This window comes from Ranitomeya imitator, chromosome 3 (genome assembly GCF_032444005.1).
Source record: "Ranitomeya imitator isolate aRanImi1 chromosome 3, aRanImi1.pri, whole genome shotgun sequence".
Taxonomy (NCBI): domain Eukaryota; kingdom Metazoa; phylum Chordata; class Amphibia; order Anura; family Dendrobatidae; genus Ranitomeya; species Ranitomeya imitator.
This window is the reverse complement of record NC_091284.1, coordinates 126,800,291-126,812,628: the sequence shown is the minus strand read 5'-3', so window position 1 is coordinate 126,812,628 and position 12,338 is coordinate 126,800,291. Positions and strand designations below refer to the sequence as shown.

Here is a 12,338-nt window from a genome sequence, read left to right as displayed (position 1 = left end):
GGAGAGATGGAAGGTAACGGGAGATTAGTTTGGAGATATATGGAGGAGACAGATTATGGACGGCTTTGTAAGTTCATGGTAATAGTTTGAACTGAATACGTTGGGGAATTGGGAGCCAATGAACGGATTTGCAGAGGGGAGAAGTGGATGAAAAGTGAGGTGAGAGATGGATTAGTCGTGCAGCAAAGTGAAGGACGGGATGTAGAGGTGCGACAGTGTTAGTAGAGAGGCCACAGAGCAGCATAGTGACAGTATGAGCCAAGTCACACTGAAAATGTTCATCCTAGACAAATCTGTGGATTCATGCAGGTCTTTACGGAGGACAGTGTGGCTGACACAGCACATAACATTCTGGCGCTCTTGCCTTATTCCGGAACTCCCACATTTGTAGACTTTTTAGTGTTGAGAGAAATGGACGTGACAGGGAAGTTGTGAAATGCTTCAATTATTTCATAATTTTAAGGTTGAAAGGAGACACAAGTCCATCGAGTTCAACCTATAATCCAACATGTTGAACCAGAGGAAGGCAAAAGATCCCCGAGGCAGATGCTAGTTGCCCCATATTAGGCGAATCATTCCTTCCCAACTCCACATACGGTAATCAGACTAGTTCCCTGGACCAATGTCCCTTCGCATAATCTAGTTCCCATAACCTGTAATATCTGTAATATTATATTTTCCAAGAAAGGTATCCAGGCCCTACTTGTAAATAATTAGTGAATTAACCATTACAACATCATTTGGCCAACAGTTTCACCGTCTCACTTCTCTTACAGTAAAGAATCTGTGTCTGGGATTATGATGAAACCTTCTTTTCTCTAGATGTAGAGGATGATGCTTCATCCCCGTTGCAGGCCTAGGTAATCACATTCTTGGGGATGCAGCTGTAAACCGGCATGCCATTTTGATAAATGTAGCACATTTTCCTGTCTCCTAGATGCATCTCACAGCACCAGTAATGAGTCCCCCCAGTATGCAACTGCGGCTGTGTGACTATAAAGCACATCGCTATCACTCTGCTTCTTCGCTTCCCTTAGGATTATCTCTAACAGAACAGTTGCTGTTTATTCCTCTTGCGAGACATCAAAACATATTTTTGTTTTATCCGAAAATGCAAGCATGGAAATGCCAGGAGAGGATTCCACAAGCGGGGCGAAGGCATGAGTGTACATTCACTAGGGGAGGGAGTGGGTGCATTATCAAGGCTGGGGGTGGGTGCTCCCTATGCTAGTTGGTGGCGAGGGCTTTGTGTCTGTGAATCATGACTTTGTACAGGTGGCAGCTGCTGAGCATGTCATGGGGAGGTTGTGACTCACTGCGGGAGGCCCGACATTACTGAATAGGCACCCAGCTGCTACAATGCTGCCCACGCAGGGCCGCGCAACGTCATCTCTCTGAGGGATGATCTGTAGGCCGGGAAATGTTGCTGAGCCAAGACATGTCTGGTGGCTGGAAGGTGAAGATCTGCAGTTTTTATTCTAAAAGGATAAATCTCAAGTGCAGCGCAAAAATGCATATGGAGACGGTCAAAGGGAATTAAAAACACTGAAAATCACAATACTTATACTCAGATGCACAGGACACGACACTTATCTGGAGGAGTTGTCCAGTGTAATACACAAAAGTCTTGTAATTAGTTCTTTTAGTTTTAGGTTTTTTTTTTTAAGATCTCTCTTTGGTGCCTTACTCTATGTTCACACATTTGCTCCAGCAAAGTCTATGAGAATTCAGAAAACTCATATACACACCTTGGTTTATTTTCCGGACCGAATTAGAAAACTGCTACGTTTTCTAAAACTGCAGGATGTCACTTTTTTCATTGTTTTTGCAGCGATTTTTTACCTATAGGGAACAATGGGTAAGTGCAAATAGGCAGCAAAAAACGCAGGTAGCAGTTTTTTCTGCGTTTTTGGAGCAAAAAAACCTAAGGAAGTTCAATCATTCTTTTTTGGCTGGGCAAACCTGCACAAGAGACAATAACAACACAGCAATAAAAACGCAGCAAAAGTGCAGCAACAAAACAATAAAAGTAATTCAGCAAAACCTGTAAGCAGCTTCTTTACTGCCAAGAGAGCAGGTTTTGCCTTCGGGAAATAAAAAACGCAGCAAAAATGCAACGTGCCTAGAAGTGTAATTCTGGTTTCAGGAGAACTTGCAGCAGAACGTCTGTTTCTGCTTCCAACTCCTTCTTTCCCCTCTCTATAGGAGTTGATATTTGCTACTCATGAGATTCTATCTCAGTAATAGGAAATTCTGTATTCACTAAAGAAAAGATTTTACCTCAGAATTGATACAGGAAAGAAATATATCTTGGTACCGTGTTCTAAATACCTCAGAATTGAGAATTTTGAGAATAACTGATCAGTCCAGGACGAGACAGAAGCAGATTTCTCTGCTAAGATTTATTGCAAGGTTACTTATTTTCATATGTGCTATTGATTTCTGAAATAAAAATGGGTTCCAGGGGGTAACGTTTCTCCTTGTGGAGAGTGACAAACCAAGCCTGACACGTCAGAGTGAGGAGATTTATAAGCTATGAGTTCTCATCTGGGAAATCAAATATGCAAAACGTTACTGTGATGCAGCTGCAGTGCAGTTTAGCGCAACCTCCACCAGGGGGTGCTGGTGAGGGAAGAGAGGTTGCACACTCACAGCATAGCTGCTCTGAACAGCCGCACAGGTGTCACAGGTAACGAAAGAGAGGTCAGACGAGCAGAGTCAGAAACTGTCAGGAGCAGAAGTACCAGAGGTAGCAGCAATGAACGAAGTCAGGGGCAAGCCAGAAGTCAGAGCCAAACGGGAGCACGGTATTCAAAGCGAGAGACATAAGACGGAGTCAGGGGTATAAGCCAGAAGTCAAAGCCGGTCGGGGAACGAGGTATCAGAGACGGAAAGCAAGAGGCGGGGTACCGAGATCAGGCCAAGTCATGCACGGTAAAGAAAACCACCAGATGAACACTAAGTCAGGGATAGGGAACAGGTCTCACACAATATGGGAAGTCAGAGGCAGAAGGATCACCAGGGTATACAGGTCAGCTGCTCTAGCCTGGAATAATGAACTATCACTGACGCTGGCCACCAGACTGCAGAGGACTGAAAAAGCCCAACCAGCTCCAAAATGAGTAGAGGGCATTAACCCCCGCGTGACCAGTCCAGAGAAAGGATAGCAAATTCTGGACTGGATCATGACAGTTACTCCTTAGACCCCAGTCCATAACGCCTCACCTAGACAAATCAGATCTCACACTTTGCACTGATCAGGGGCAACACCCTGAAACACCGTGTCTGCACATTGAGATTCTGGTTTGACTTTTATCCTGAGGCTACGTTCCTGTCATTTTGGATGCAACGTATTTTCACTGCATCAAAACTCTGCGTTTTAATCAGGCAGGTAAATCCGCATGTGGTGTTCAGTGAACCATGCAGAGTTACTGCATCTAATGAATGGCTATGGGTGAAACTACTAGTGCCTCCGCTGCAGATAATGAACATGCTGCAGCTTGTTAACCCGCACCGTGAGTTTACCCAGCGTTAAATAGAAGAACCGTGGGCATGGGATTTCTATAAATCCCATCCACTGTGCTTCTAATGTAGAACGTAGCGGTTTGGACACAGTGCAGGTGAGCTGCATCCAAAACACTGTTCTTCCTGATCATGGGCACGTACTCTGTCATATTGCAATGCTTGTTAAAGAGTCAGTATTGATTTTTAGGATCACTGCTTCCAATTGGTGGAGTTCTAGTCCTGTTCCTCTATGAAGACACAATTTGTATATGAAACAAAAATAAAAATGACAATTACTCTTTAAAATGAACCTGTCACCAGGTTTGGCCGATGAGATACGGCCATCACCTTTCAGGGCTTATACACAGCATTGTATAATACTGTATATCTGCCCCCAACCTGTAAGAGAAGAAAAATAACTTTTATTATACTCACCTGCAGGGCGGTCCGGTCCGATGGGCGTTACTGGTCTTGGTCCGGTGCCTCCCATCTTCTTACGATTCCCGTCCTCCAGCTTGCTTCTTGTGGATGACGCGTCCCAACGTCATCCACACAATCTCCCCGACATTGCGCTCCCGCGCAGGTGCACTTCTCTGCCCTGTGGAGGGCAGAGCAAAGTACTGCCTTGCGCTTGCAGCGGGGCACTTTGACCTTTCCCAGCACACGGGCACTGCAGTACTTCGCTCTGCCCTCAACAGGGCAGAGAAGTGCACCTGCGCAGGAGCGCAGTGCCGAGGAGACACGTCATCCACATGAAGCAAGCAGGAGGGTGGCATCGCAAGAAGAAGGGAGGCGCTGGACCAAGAAGAGCGACACCCATCGGACCGGACTGCCCCCCAGGTGAGTATAATAAAAGTTATTTTTCTTCTCTTGTAGTTTGGGTTGGGGGCTTATATCCAGCATTATAGAATGCTGTATACAAGCCCTGAAAGGTGATGGCTCTATCTCTTATTGGCCAAATCTGGTGACAGGTTCCCTTTAAGAACTTCTCAGTGCCAAAAAGTTCAGTGGTATTATGTCAGTGCAAGTCTGTAGTTTTGGTTTATTATGATTTTGACCAGATGTCTGAATTTTATCAAGTTGGCCAGAGCAGTGAAACCGATAAGATATGCATGTCACACACATCACAAATGAACTGGACATTTCAATATAATGAGCATTTTAATAGCAGGAGATTTTCACTGCTCATGTGCCAAATGTTCAATCTATGCCCCCAGAACTGATAAGCAGCTAACTGCCTATATACAATGTTCACGCAAAGCTGTGGTCTGAGCAGAGGCAGCTTTCTGAGCTCTGCTTTATGCTACATCTAAAAACTCTGATTGTGTCACAACTGCTGCACCCAGTAAACTAAGTGACACATCACTGGAATCGGGGTCTCTTTTGCTACTTTTTTGTGCTGTCATATGAGGTGGCAAAAACCCACTGACAGATTATTTTTAACAATCTAAAACACATGCAGCATGCTTCACAGACCCGATGGTACACACTTCAATAATGGATTTGTACATGTCACACACATCACTAATACACTGGAATAATGCCACACCTGCCATTATCACATGGAACACATTGCAGATGCCACATCTGCCACTAATGCAGTGGACAAAAAACACACATCACTAACACATGGCACATTCAGAGGCCACGATAACATCAGGCATATGCCATGTACAATTGCTCACACAGCAATAATGTAACCTTCCTAGACTTAGTTGCTTTCTTTTTTAGACTTCTGAGGGTATTTGCCCACATTCGGTAAACACTGCAAGTTGGACGCTGCGTACTTGTGCAGAGTACAACCCGCAGCATCCAGAAATCCCATCCACTATGCGTGCACCGACGCCCACGGATCACCCGTGGAGACAGACATGTGTCACGTCTTTCCAGACTACAGCATGTCTTTTTCTCTTGCAAAGACGCTAGTCTTCACAGGAGAAATGTCACCCGTACAATGTATCGGACTCGGTGAATCCACACGGTTCAATGAACACATGCGGATTCACCTTCATTCAATAGACGGCAAAGATGTGCTGGGTTCAAAGCGCTGCCAGTTCTGGATCGTGGGCATATACCCTAAAAACCTGGAAGAATCTCATGACATGTTACAACTCCACTGTCGGCCAAGTACCTCCTATGCCCCTTCCTTATGGTCATGGGCTCGTGAGATGTCTGGCTGGCTATGTCCTCCACCTTTCATGGCGCCTGTGGCACATGGCCACACTGGGCTTGAGCAGAATTTTTAAGGTCACTTTTTGATAGGACATGCCTGCAAATATAGTATAATCTCGGAATGACTTATCATTATCTCTGACAAGCCCTTAAATGCTATGATATCTCTGGTGGCTTATGTCCAAATTATTTCTTAGGCACCAACTGTGTTCTCTACCTAAACTGTTACATGAACGTGTTGCCGTTTCCAACTAACACCATTGTAGGTAGTCCTCTGGAAATGAGACCGAGCAGCCCTACAGAGGAGAGGACCACATCTCTAGAAAACCATTTTTCACTGTAATTTTGGGTGGTTGTCTTCAAGAGGAATCCCCAAATTTACTGTATGGCTGCTTTATTATGTGTGAATTGCACGTTTGCTTGCTCTCTCCCTGCACCTTACCCAGCATCATAGATGAGAACGTCTTTTCTTGCTCTTTGAGACTTTGAAGATTTAGTGAAGTGAACAATTCCTGGTTCCTCTAATATTTATTAGAAAGCAGGGTGATAGCCGGGTGTGCAGAGCGCTGTGCAAGTGGCAATCGCTAAATTATTTAACAATGTGGAACTGTTGTCAACTGCACAAAAACCGATGAATAAAGCCCCATCTCTTCTGCGTGTCCGTCCTCAGTAGATGTCTGCCTCTCTTCACTTCTTTATCCGTTTAAACATCATCCTTTATCCATAGTTCTCTTTTCCAAGTCCAGAATCTTTTTATCTGTCAGTTTCATTACTTATCAAAGCCTCCTCCTCTTATCTTCAGCGCTTTGTTCTTGGAAATGATATGGCAGTGGCTGTATAGTGGATACTGAAATGTTTGCAGATAATTACGCTTCTATAGTCATAAATTGTAGTGTGACTCAGAGACCAAGAATCATCTATCCATGGGCGTAATACGGATAGTGTAAGGCAGGCCAGAGGCTTTGTATCCTATGATAAAAGGATAAATTGCCCAATATTAAGTTTTAGCTATTGTCTTGTATGTGTCTAATCATGGCTCATAACTTTGTTAAACATTTGTAGTGATACTTTGGTTCTTTTCCCAATAGAATCACAATGTTCAATACCTGGGCACCAAAACAAAATCAATGAAAACATTATCTCGTGGAAATAATGTAGGATAGCAGGCTGGCTCAGTGGTTAGCACTGTTGCGTTGCAGTTCTGGGATCCAGGGTTCATATCCCTCCAAAGACAACATCTGCAAGGAGTTTGTATGTTCTCCCCGTGTTTGCGTGGGTTTCCTCCGGGTTCTCCGGTTTCCTCCCACATTCCAAAGACATACTGATAGGGAATGTAGATTGTGAGCCCCATCGGGACAGTGATGATAATGTCCATAAAGCGCTGTGGATTATGATGTTGCATAGAAGTTCGAAAAATAAAGTACCTTGGAATTTTTCTGTATTAGATGTGTGTATATGTGATCTAGTGTAATAATATACTCTCTTACCGTTGCTCTCTCCGGTGTCCAGCGTCTTCTCGGTGACATCACCGCTCTGCAGACTCTGTGGGTCATGCTGCGCTCTGCATGACCGGAAGTGATTATTACAATGTCGGGACGAGATTCCATAGGCTTTTGTTGTAAAAGAAACTTCTGGCTCGAGCATAGAGTGAGCCGGGTACTACATTACATACATATAGGCACATTTATTAAAAAAATGTAGATGGGAGTGCTTCTTTAAGATTTATGAAACATTTATATTTCCCGAATTTTTACTCAGTGTGTATCCAACAATGAAAATGTTTCACAAATAAACAGTCTGGATGATGTGTCTAAAAAGTATGACAATTAATTTGATTTCTTGCAAAGTATCTATATGAAGAAGAAGAGCTATGGACTTTGGGACAAATTTCCTAAGCACGTGGATATCGTGTAATCTAGGGAATGCAGTACATGCCATATACTGACTTGAGGTGCGTGTGTGAAGTCCACAGCATGTGAATTTCTCTTGCAGGTACGCTGAGTTTTATGTGTGGATTATCCCCTTAGAATTGCATTACATGCAGAAAATCCACAGATAAAAAAACCACACAAACATGACACAACAACAAAGCCAAAAATCGCTGCAATAAAGTCGCAATGAAAACACCATCAAAAGCTCAATGAAAAAATGCAAATAACCTAATTTCTCCAGCAGCTGCAGAATTGCTGCAAAAAGTACAATGTCAGATTCACTGGGATCCGTGGAAGCGTTCCAGAGTTATAACCTCATAAAGTGGTCAGAATTGTAAAAATTGGCCCGGTCATTAACGTGCAAACCACCCTTGGGGGGAAAGGGGTTAAGCTGAACTGAAATAATGCTGTTACCGATGGATTCTTTAATAAATGCATGCATAATTTACTGAAGGCAACTGTTGCCTTTATATGCGATATGACGACAGAGTTGATACTAAATGTGGAGAAAAGTAGAGCAGTTTCCTATGGGAACCAAATAAGGTTTCATATTTGCATTGCAGGTTTGTTGCACTTTTCGCCTACACCAGATGTTACACGAGTCCAATATGTCCACTTGAGGAGTCAGAGCTCCGGCTCTTCTTGTGCCTTACACCAGAGTCTACCTTATCAACTAGTAAATGTCTCATTATTTTCCATTCCGTCAAGGTTATTGCATTGTACCTTGAAAAAAGGAAATTCATAGCTGAACCAGCAGGCCCTGTGAGAGATGTTTGCTGAAAATGTATGGCTTAATAAAGCAAAGCTAATTGGTTTACCTGCTATGGCCGCATCTCCGTCCAGCCAAAGCCGCTGCGGTGTAAAGTGTGTGGGTTGCAGATAATCTGTAAGTGTGCAGTAAGGATTCGTTTATCCGAGTCATTATTTTATTGGGGAATATTTTAATAAATAGCCTCATGGGTAGATATATAAGATACAGAAGCAGATTTAGTAATATATATTTCTGACATAAATACATTGGAAAATATGTCCCTCGCGGTATACATCTGTGTTTGTTCGGTCCGTGTGCTGTCCATATGGAAATTGGGTAAACATGAAGATGGCAGTGCAAATAACAAATCGTCTACTTTTGTTATGCTCTTGAGAACTTAGCCTTTAAGGGGTGGTCCGAAAGTAAAACCTATTTTAATCCTAAACCCTATCTATTCAATGCAATAATCTACTAACTTTTGTAATACACTTTTATTACAAATTCCATGCCATTCCCAGAATCCCAGTGCATGCTGGGATAGTGAAACAAAGCATCATCGGGGGCAATTCTTTAACTTAGGGAATTAAACTGTATTTAATTTTTTAATTAGCATTAGCTGCTTCTATAAAAAAAAATATGGATGACAAGTGAGAAAAAAATTGTCCGAGTTTTCTGGATGAAACTCTTGACCTCTTTTTTTTATATGGTCATGGGTACTTAGCCTTAGACTTAGGCTACTTTCACACTAGCGTTAACTGCAAACCGTCACAAAAACGTCTTTTTGCCGAAAAAACGGATGCGTCAAAAAAGTGCAAAATGTATGCAACGCATACAGCATTTCGGCGGATCCGTCTATTTGGGGATGTCTGGCCAATTAGCTAAAAAAAATCCTGTTTCTGAGCATGCTCAGTAGAAAAAAACGTATTGCAGCGCTGCATTGCGTCGTACGACGTGTCTCGACGCATCCGTCGCTCATAGACTTTCATTGTAGCCAAAGACACATGCCGATGGATGCGCCGAGACACGTTTTTTTGTCGGAGCCAAAAAACGTTGCAATCTACGTTTTTCCAGACGACGTGTTGCCTAATTTCGACGCATCCGTCGAAAGATGTATACCGACGTATGCAAATCCGTCGCAATGCGTCGCCAATACAAGTCTATGGGGAAAAAACGCATCCAGCAAAATATTTTGCTGGATGCGTTTTTTCTGCAAAACGACGCATTTTAACGTATTGCAGTTAACGCTAGTGTGAAAGTAGCCTTAGTGAGAAAGTTGAGGTATCTGTTTTCTTTAGATGTGGCTGTCAGTGTGGGAGACTTAGGCCGGGGTCACACTTGCAGGTGCAATGCGAGAAACTCGCACGAGTCTCTCATCAATACCCGGCACTGCCGCCGGCTCTTGGGACCGGAGCGTACAGCTGCAAAGAAATTCATGCAGCCGCATGTATTTCTCATTTCTCGCATTGCACTCGCAAGTGTGACCCCGGCCTAAGGCCTCATTCAGGTGGACATATTTTATTGGTAATAATATTACTCTATATGCAAGTGCACGCAAGCAATTTTCCACCCCTCAGCATGCACTATTCTTGTCTTTGTATTATTATATGTATTATAATACATTTTCTGACTATTATAGAAACATTACGTATACTTTATATGCGTTTTGTACATGAAGAGGTTGTCCAGTCAGATGATACTGATGACCTATTCATAAAATAGGCCACCAATATTAGAATGGTGAGGATCTGACACCCCCATTAATCAGTTGTTTATCTCTGGTGGTGACCGGATATAAATATCCAACAGGGCTGTCCTGCACAGCTCCCATGAATGTGTAGCAGCCACTGCCGAGTACTGCAGATCAGCTTCTATTCAACAGAATAGCTGAGTGGCTGAGACACGCTGTTTTCATAACTCCTAGAGAAATGATTAATACATGACTGCATTTTCGGTCTGAGTGCTGTCCGTAAAAATAAAGCAGATTGCACTTGGACCAACGTTATTCATAGGGGCGTGCAGATGAACGATTTTTTTCACTGAACAGTTCAACATGTGAAAAAAATCTCATCACGCACGATTTTCCTCCTTTAATTGGATGAGGCTCAGCTATTCAAGTCTATGGGTTTGAGGAAAAAAATTGGATGCCACAGTTCAGCATTCGTTTTTTACATATACATTGCAATTCTGTAAAATAGAATGATAGAGTTGGAAGGGACCTCGTGGGTCATCTAGTCCAACCCCCTGCTCAAAGCAGGATTCACTAAATCATCCCAGACAGATGTCTGTCCAGCCTCTGTTTGAAAACTTCCATGGAAGGAGAACTCACCACCTCTCGTGGCAGCACGTTCCATTCATTGATCACCCTCACTGTCAAAAAGTTTTTTCTTTTATCTAATCTGTGTCTCCTCCCATTCAGTTTCATCCCATTGCTTCTAGTCTTTCCTTGTGCAATTGAGAATAAAGATGATCCTTCTACAATGTGACAGCCCTTGAGATATTTGTAGACCGCTATTAAGTCTCCTCTCAGACTTCTTTTTTGCAAGCTAAACATTCCCAAATCTGGCAACCGTTCCTCATTGGACATTGTTTGCAGACCTGTCACGATTCTGGTCGCTCTTCTCTGAACTTGCTCCAGTTTGTTGATGTCTTTTTTTTAAATGTGGTGCCCAAAACTGGACACAGTATTCCGGGTGAGGTCTGACAAAAGAGGAGAAGAGGGCAATAATGACTTTGCGTGATCTAGACTGTATGCTTTTGTTAATACATCCCAGGATTGCATTTGCCTTTTTTTGCTGCTGCATCACACTGTTGACTCATGTTCAGTTTATGATCTATTAGTATCCCCAAGTCTTTTTCACATGTGCTGTTTCTTAGCCCTATTCCTCCCATTCTGTATATGCTTTTTTCATTTTTATTGTCCAGATGTAGTACTTTGCACTTTTCTTTGTTAAAAACCATTCTGTTAGTTGCTGCCCACGGCTCCAGTTTATTTATATCTTTTTAAATCCTCTCTCTTCTCTAGTATTAGCTGTCCCTCCTAGCTTTGTGTCATCAGCAAATTTAATTAGTGTACCCTCAAATTCTTCATCAATACAGTGCCCAGGACAGAACCCTGTGGTACCCCACTTGAGAAATTCTTCCAACTGCATGTGCAGCCATTTACGACCACTCTTTGGGTCCGATCGCTAAGCCAGTTATGAATCCACCTAACAGTTGCCTTGTCCATTCCATTCTTACTCATTTTTTCAAAGAGGATGGTGTGACATAGTTTGTCAAATGCTTTGCCGAAGTCAAGATATACTATATCTACAGCGTTTCCCTGACCCACCTAGTCAGTGATTCTGTCATAGAAAGAAATTAAGTTAGTCTGACATGACTTATTAGTTACAAACCCATGCTGACTCTGGTTAATCACTTCATTCTTATCCAGGTGCTTACATACATGTTGTTTAATAATTTGTTCAAAGATCTTTACTGGTATGGAAGTCAGACTCACCGGCATATAGTTCCCTGGGTCCACTTTCTTACCCTTTTTGAAGATAGGAACAACGTTTGCCCTTCTCCAGTCTTCTGGGACTTCTCCTGTTCTCCAAGAATTTTCAAAGATTATGGAGAATGGTTAAAAAATGTATTCTGCTATTTCCTTCAGTACTCTGGGGTGTAATTCATCTGGACCTGGAGACTTGAATTAATTTATTACTCCTTTAATAGGACAGTGACGATCAGTTGATGTTACATTTCCTTTCTGAGAGAAAACAGATGCAAAATAGGAATTTAAAAGTTCGGCCTTCTCAACATCCTTTCTTACCATTTCATCATTTTCATCCTGGAAAAATCCTATAACATATCCCCAAGATCCTTTTTTACTGCTCTTGACGTCTCTTGCAAGCTTTAATTGTCAGCTTTAGCTAATCTGATTCGTGCCTTGCAGGAAACTGTAAATGGTTCTGCACATGATTAATAGCTGCTACTGTAAGAAA

At 42.7% G+C, this 12,338-nt stretch overlaps 1 protein-coding gene across 4 annotated transcripts in view; it reads left to right on the top strand.

The window, feature by feature from the left end:
- STX1A (syntaxin 1A) overlaps positions 1-12,338 on the top strand; it is a 212,375-nt gene that overhangs the window by 172,592 nt on the left and 27,445 nt on the right. The window lies entirely within an intron of this gene.